The following is an 8,616-nucleotide window of genomic DNA, read 5'->3' on the forward strand; positions in this document are numbered from 1 at the left end:
GTAAGTTCTAGAATGTGATTCTGCCCTGCATAATTTTGAAAACGACATTCATGATGATGTAACCTAAAATTGCCCCATAAAAATAATGTCACTACAATGGGTTCTGTGTGTTCAGCAGCACTCATGTGGAGCTCTGTATAATCTTCCTTTATTGCAGACATTTTGCATGTGCCTTATATTTCCTATTTAATTTTAAGCTCCTGGAAGCCAGGGCTCATACCTTCCTTACATTTACCCAATATCACAGGAACTACTCAAAAATACTGTGCAAATTAGCCCTATAGGTCACAGATTTGAACAACTGCTGCAAGTTAATGATTGCATCATGCACTCTGTAATGAGCATACTTTATGTGTGGTTTGACTATTAATTATGTCTGTGGCTAATCACCTGCATCTGAACAATTCCCCTCTAAAGCAAGGCTGTGAAGATAAATAGAAGGTGTTGTGACAATAACAACAACAACAACAATCTGAGTGTACACATAGGAGGTAAAGCATTGTAACTATGTTTTCTTTTAATTTCGTGTAACAGTAAAATATTAATATACCACTGACAATCCGCACCACTACACTACAAAGGGAAGCAAATGTGTCACCCTCTTAATTCCTACTTCTGGGTTTTTCTGAGTAGAGTCATCCCTTGTCATGGTGATCCTTCAAATCTTCTTAGTGGAAACAAGAAAAGTGGAGATGGGAGGAGTGTAAAGAGCCTCTAACCTGAGATGGGGACATTTAAATGAGGCCATAAGAATCAATATAAGCTGATGGGATGAAAACATGAGTTGGGAATTATTTCTGTATCTTCATTCTGACCCTTCTAAAGGTCTTGAGTTATTTTAAAAGTAATTTTTGGAGGGCTTTTGTCTGAAAAACTATAGGTCACAAATTTATAAACCTTAGCATTATAATCTAATGATGAAGTCTACTAAATCCTCAGTTTCCATAATATGATCCACAGTGCACTGAAGAAGAAACAAACTAAAGCAACATTTGGTCTTAAAAATCAATGCTTTCCCATGGCCATGTGCATCCACAAAGTGAATGTGACAGAAACCTCTACCCTCCACTGGGGCTCATCTGTGATCTTAATAATTGATAGACACTTTGAAAGGAAATATCTTTGAGGTCACAGCATGCTACAAGCCTTCTTCATTGCTCAACTTTCCTCTGTGTTTGACTTTTGGGGTTTCAGCCTGTGGAATGGAGAGATGGCTCAGTAAATGATGGTATACACTCTATTGTTATCACTATAAAATGACATAGGAGGAAAACCTCTGGGCATGTGTAGGTGAGTTTCTAGTTATGTTATTTGAGTTGGGAAGATTCAATCTGAGTTTTATTGGCACCATTTGGCAGAGGATCTGAGTACGATTCTCACTATGCACATAGAACAGTTCATATTCACTGCAACTCCCACTCCAAGGAATTCGAGTCCCTCTGTTAGCTTCTGCAAAGCACCTGAACAAGTATAGCATGTACTCCAGAGACACACAGATGTATGTGAAAATAGTAACAGTAAATCTCAAAAACAGAAGCAAAGCCTAAATGCCAACCTATGAAATATTTACTGAGTTCTTCAGGAAGGGAGCAGGTTTGGAGTATCTTTAGTATTCTGTGAATTTGATGTGCTTTTCCTTCTAAGTTTCTAACATTAATAGTTGTATAGACATCCTGGTACGCTATGAGACGACACTGTCTCTGTTCATTTATTCACCACCTATTGAATACAAGCTTACTTTTAACAGTTGCTAAACTAATTGCTGTGGGTACCTCGTTACACTGAAATCTCCACTCTCTGGAGCTATAGGATACCTCTCTCTCTCCCTCTCTCCCTCCCTCCCTCTCTCTCTCTCTCTCTCTCTCTCTCTCTCTCTCTCTCGCACACACACACACACACACACACACACACACACACATGCACACACATATATTCTCAGGATAAAGAAACGGAAGCTCACCAGAGAGAAGCATAAACTCACCCAAGTCAACCAACAGGTAAATGGTTAGGGAGTGCATGTACAGATTACAAGCTTCTGCAATACTGTGGTATCACCATGGCCCATATGATTCCAAACAGGACTAGTTAAGTTGCAAGATCCTGGACCCAGTGAAAATGTGAGGCCTTTGTTCATGAATAATGTATTTTACAATAGCAGCAACAGAGTATAAGACAGAGCAGTCTCTACCTAGTGTGAGAACCTTTGTGTGACTTCAATAATCATATATGTAGGAAGCTATCTGAGATTTTCTGATTCAGTCATCCAAGATTTAATTTAGCCCATGAATTTGGCAGACTCAAGACCTAGAAACCTTCCAGTGTCTAGATCAGTACCCTTCCCCTGACCAAAGAAAGGCCCATACAGTAAAGTCTCAATTCCAGCTTGCTGCTTCTGCGGAGTAGTGGGAACTTGAGAAGCAGGCTCTGGGAAATGCTCTTTAATATCTTCCCCCATTCTCTGCTTTTTGCTCACAGCTATGAGGCAAACTATTGTCTTTAACACCATGGCATGCTGCCTCACTTCTGCACCAAAAGGCATGGGGAAACTGATCACCGATTTTTTGCTTTATAAGCTGATTGTTTCTGGCATTGGTTGTAGTGACAGAAGGCAGCCTGGCAAAACTCCTGGTGATGGGGCCCGAGTTCATTGAAAATTAAATATTCTCAGTTTTTAGTGGTTTCATTTTCATCTTTGAGTGGGAGAGAGCAAGGCACATCCAAATATTAAGCAGAAAAATTTGGACCTGTACCTATGACAGAGAGAAAGCTAGGCTCTTAGCGTCAATACAATTACATGACCGTTAGTGTAATGGTCACTTAAACAGGATCCCACATAGGAGCAAAAAATTATAAAAGAAGAAAAACAAAAACAAAAATGAAAATGGAAGAGAAAAGTCTTCTCTGCAGAGGAATAATAGCTATTCTGAACTCTACAAAATGTTGTTGTCTGTCTGAGCTGGCTGGTGTCCTGTATAGCAAACTGAGGTGGCAGTCTTGTAGCACACACTCCCTGCCTCTGACAGCCATTGAGGTTGTTCTGCATTATCACATGAGCAATATATTTGATGCACAGTGGGGTGGTGCTTTGAGCTGAGCCGTCCAGGCTGATTGAAGATCGTGCCAGTACTGCACACTTGTCTCTATTGTATTTACTCATTTATTTTCCAGGATACTTTTCTTGCGTTCCTCTTGCTATGGCAGCTGGAAGCTCTTACAAAATTTAAGGGACACATATATTATCTATAGCTGCTTGCAACTATTGGCATTAAAACTCTAGTTACTGCCACACCACAGGACATTCTCCTGCTGGGTTTATTGGAAGCCAGGTTAGTTATTCAATCATTTCCTCCTGGCCTCTGCTTCCCTAAAGCATTCCTAATGCTGAGAGTCTGGGCAGCCAAGAAGTCCACAGGACCCATTAGGGCATAAATCTTAGTGCAGAAAGCATCATGACAATCAATATGATTTGGCAGGTCCTATCATATATCAAGGAATGTAGAAAACAGGAAAGACGTAGCAGTCACCCTCAGTGACTTTACACCATAGTTCATTCACTTGTCGTCACTCAAGGAAGTCTCCAGTCAGGAAATGTTCTTGCCTCATTCCTATACTGACTATATATTATGTGTTTTCTGGAATAGTCTCAATATCAAATATTCTGTCCTGTTGTCCCCATAACGGTACCTGGACTTCTTAGAATCATGTCTTGATTTGGGAGTTTATAAAATACCTTCATTCGGGATTTTTTCTTATCATCCTCATGGTGAAATTGAGCTGTGTACACTTGCATGGAATGGGGTGTGATATCCACTTGGGCTTCAAAGTCTCTTATATCAAAAATAAGAAAGGCAGTAGTGTAGGCAACTAAGCCTATTTAGTTTTTCTTCACAACAGAGCATATATTTTTTAATATAGCTTTTATGTAAAGCTGTAGTTTTATCCAATAGGACATGACAAATGTAAACAATGAGTCATGATTAAGCTATTACCTTACCTATCAGGTTTTATATACAGAACCTTAATATTGATCCTTAATATTTTGAAATATGCATTACTATTGACTCCTCAAATTTTTCTGATCTTAAAATTTATTCCTTCTCTCTATCTAAAATGTTGTATATGTTTAGACCAACATTTTCACCTTCTTTCAGTCAGTATTCATACCCAGCCTCTGGTAAGCATCATTTGACTCCCTATCCCTGTGCGTTCAACTTTGTTAGAACCTATGTTCATACGTTCTTGTGGGCCTGTGTACCAGAGGCTTTCCATGGAGATCTCTGGCCTGGCCTGGTGTGAGAGTTCTGGCGAAGGGAAGTGAGCACAGACAGGGAAGAGAAGTTGCTTCAGCTGCAGCAGTTGGCTTCACCTCCATCTCTGCCCTGCACTGTGTCAGGTCAGGCTGGGTGGATAAGAGGCCGACTAGCCCGTGAGGAGTGCAGCGCAGCTTCAGGCTGAGTTTCTGAGAGTAGACCTCTCCCCAAGTGTTACAGTTCTTAGAACAAAAGGCTAGGACTACTCCTCCCACACCTTTAATTCCCTGGATAGAATTTATATATAATCTTGGGCGTGATTCAGGATTCATTTGACAGCAGATATTTCTCATTGGTTTGGGCTGAGAACTTGGGGAATCTTTATTTGCATGTAAGAAGGCTTGGTGCTGCTAATATGTGACCAATATCACACATCTCTCCTGCATTAAGGCTGTGGGGGGTTATGATTGAAACAGGAGCCAGAGGCCCAGGAGGCGTGGTGGAACACTTTCCATCCCATGCAGGCAGAAGTTACCACCCACCAGGTCTCCGGGTTTCCAGACATCTTGCTTGACCTGAACCAGGTTGCCTGCACAAACTACCGCCCCACGTCTTCTCATGTGCTATTTCCTCTTTTAGGCCCAGTTTATTTCACACAGCATAATAAGCTCCAGAATGACCCATGTTCTCCAAAAAGGCTGGACTTCTCTCTTTTCCTCCCTGGACATCGTTCCATTGTGCATATGGTGTATGACCTATTATCCTTTCACCCTTTGGTAACATTTAAGCTTTTGGTATTTTGCATCTGTGAATTATATTTCAGTGAACGTGGGGACTACAGGTGTCTCTTCGACATTGATTTTAGCTCGTTTGTCTATATTCCCAAATGTAAGTTCCTAGATCATATGGTAGTCCTATTCTTAGTGATTTTTTTATCTTAAGAGATTTAGATATCATGTTACATAATGGCTTTACTCATTTACTTTCTCACCAATAATCTCTCTTTTATCTACATCCTTTCCTACTCTTTCATCTTTTAACAAAAGACTATTCTAAAACCATTTTAAAATAGTGTCTTATATGTAACCACAGTGTATAAAAGCAATTAAAGTCATAATGTTCTAATTACATTGTGCAAGTCACCTAGTAGAAGACCAGAAATATGGATCTTCTGATGCCTTACCTTTGAAACTTCATCTCCTAAAACACTCAACTTGGAAGTATTTGCACTGAAGATTACTAAATTCCCTTTCAATACTAAAACTAACATTGTCAGTGAGATTAGGAGGGCTGAAGATGGCCCATGGGATATGAAGTGGCCAAAAACCAAAAACCAAAACCCAAACCAAAACAAACAAAAAAAAACATGAAGTAAGCCTCATATGGCTCTTGTGTACATTTGCTCTTCATGGTCCACTTTTCAGTGCATTACATCACTAGAGAAATGACTTATGGTTTTCTTGAGACTGAAAGTAATAATGAGTATTAATGAGATTTTTTTTAACATCTAAGTTCTAGGTTTGATTGTGTTCAGAATGCCTTGACAAACCACCTAATAAGTCTGGATTTCCACTTGAGCTGTGGAATTATTCACCTGTCCCGCATGATCCGAGGTCTCAATCCCCTTCCCCCAACACTCTAGATGATTTCACTGAGAGATGTGATCCACTAAGAATTCAACTCTTATTTTTTAATTTTATTTTATTAGATGTTTTCTTTATTTATAATATCTCCTTTCCAGAGATGTAAACCATTAGTAGTTCAGGCGTATTTCTAAACCTAAGGATGGAGAAGACATACATGCATTTGTTTTATTATTTTTCACTTTTTTCTTTCACTTTACCATAACACAACTCTGTGCTGTTTTATTACTTTCTGAATTCTGATTATCTTTGCCAAGCTTTCAAGATCTATACATAACTATACTACTATACCTACTCGTTTCACAGGAGAAAGAGAAACAGACTTTCATTTTACTTGGCAGAAGCACCTTGAGGATAGAACACAGGTTCAAAGTCAGATACTGCAGGCTCACAACCACCTCTCATGAAGATTACACCCTGATAGTATGGATACCGTGGAAGGATCCTCACAACTTTGAATCATGATTAATATGCTCAAAACCAAAGAGAAAGATGTGTTGTAATACAAAGGCAGATCCAAAAAAATCACACTGCTTGCCTGTCATTTGCAAAGACTTGTGTGTTACAATTTAATTTACAATATGCTATAGTCAGTGAAAACATTGGATCTTTTGGAGTATCCAAGACCAAATCACAAAGCTACAATTCAGTAATTGTACAGCACTACAATTTAGTAATTCCGTTTCTGTGCCATAATTTTCCCATTCTAAGCCATGGTATAGAACATGGAAAGTTCTGGCAGTAAGATTTCAAGAAAACATTAAATAACCTTTATTGTAGGACATTGGCGTGATTCTGTTTTATTATTGGTTATTATTTATATCTAACTTACAATTAATATAAAAGAACCTAATTTACAAAGTAAACCATTCCATTAGTGCATATTTAAAAATACATATAGCAAAAAAATCATATTTCTATGTGGTCCTCAGTACTATTTGCAGTGTAGGCCATCCATTAGATACCATGGGATTATATCATCAATGGACATGGGGCTCCCTAGCCTTATAAAAATGGAACTCAGCTCCCTCTTCTTCCTGACCTCTACTAAATAAGCATACTCTTGACAAATATTCTTGAAATATGGACACTGACATTATCCACATTCATCCCTCAGGCAATTTGTGTTCTTACTAATAAATAACAAACTCCAAGAAATAAATACAGAAGTTCACACTGAGTTTGTACTTGAGGACAATTTTCCCCATGGTCATCTACTAATAGGACATGCCATAGGTGACTAGTGATAGACCTTACAGATAAGTGGGTTATTTTATGTAAAAGAAACATAGCATGTCTTGTGTATATAGAAGTAAAAGTTTGTTGAACTTCAAAATGCAGTGTCTTTTAAAATTCATACCTTCTACTCTCATCTTCCCTCCTTCCTCCTATTTGTCCTATCTGTTCCCTTGAACAGTTTTGCTTATTTTGACATGATCCATGAACAAAGTTGTAGGAGATTTCTAGGACCTTGTGAGAAATCTCCAAGTAAACAAGCCAAGAGTCTTGCAATCTCTGTTCCTCTATAACATGGGTTATTCTTGGAATGTGTTTTCATGATTCTCCCAGATATAGTGAATAGGAGTGAGTTTACTTCAGTTGTTGTTATTCATATGCCTCTATGGAAAAGGATGAGTTTGCCATGTGCAACTTGTCCTTTGTATTGTACATTTTACTTGTGTACTTCTTTATCCTCAGAGTATAAATTGTCTGATGCTCTGAATAAAGTTGGCTGTTTCATGAGACTTCAATCTGCATCCTTTTTAGGTCCCACTCTTCAGGGTTCATGCTGCCAATGCAAGCAGTAAACACAGTTGTACTTTCATGTTACATACATATACATACATAGTTCATTGTACCTATGTAAACTCTAGGACCCAGAAATGAAAGGAAAGATATTTATTCTTCTGACACTAACTAAATTTCCCTAATATGATGATCACCAGTTGCATCCATTTTGCTGCAAATAATATACCTGCATTCCTCATGGCTAGCAAAAACAAACAAACAAACAAATACACTATGTATATTCCTTATGCTTTGATGCCCTACCCCTGTTTTAGATATATAGAGTCTTTATATAAATAAGCACTATTAAATAATAATGCTGAGGCAAGCAGTATGTTTGGTTTCTTAGAAATATTGATTTCCATAGATGTTGACTAGCTTATATTCTCATGAATAGTATACCAGCATTCCTTCTTATCAACATGCCTACCAGAATTTATTGCTATTTGTTTTTTTAGATATTTTCTTTATTTACATGTCATATGATAGCTCTTTTCCAAGTTTCTCCTATGACAAAAAATAAAAAATAAAATAAAATAAAAATAAAACAAAAACAAAATCTAAAACCCCTGTTCCCTCTCCCCCCTCCCTGCTCAGCAACTCACCCTCTCCCTTTTCTTGGCCCTGGAATTCTCCTAGAATGTGGCATAGAACCTACACAGGGCTAAGGGCCTCTCCTCCCATTGATGACCGACTTGGTCATTCTCTGCTACATATGCTGCTAGAGCCATTAGTCCCACCATATATACTTTTTGGTTGGTGGTTTAGTCCCTGGGAGCTCTGAGGGTACTAGATAGTTCATATTGTTGTTCCTCCTAAGGGATTGTAAACCCTTCAGCTCCTTGGGTCTTTTCTCTAACTCCTTCCTTGGGGACACTGTACTCAGTCCAATGGATGGCTGTGAGCCTCTACTTCTGTATTAGTTGGGTACTGTC

The sequence above is a fragment of the Mastomys coucha genome, unplaced genomic scaffold (genome assembly GCF_008632895.1).
Source record: "Mastomys coucha isolate ucsf_1 unplaced genomic scaffold, UCSF_Mcou_1 pScaffold23, whole genome shotgun sequence".
NCBI lineage: Eukaryota > Metazoa > Chordata > Mammalia > Rodentia > Muridae > Mastomys > Mastomys coucha.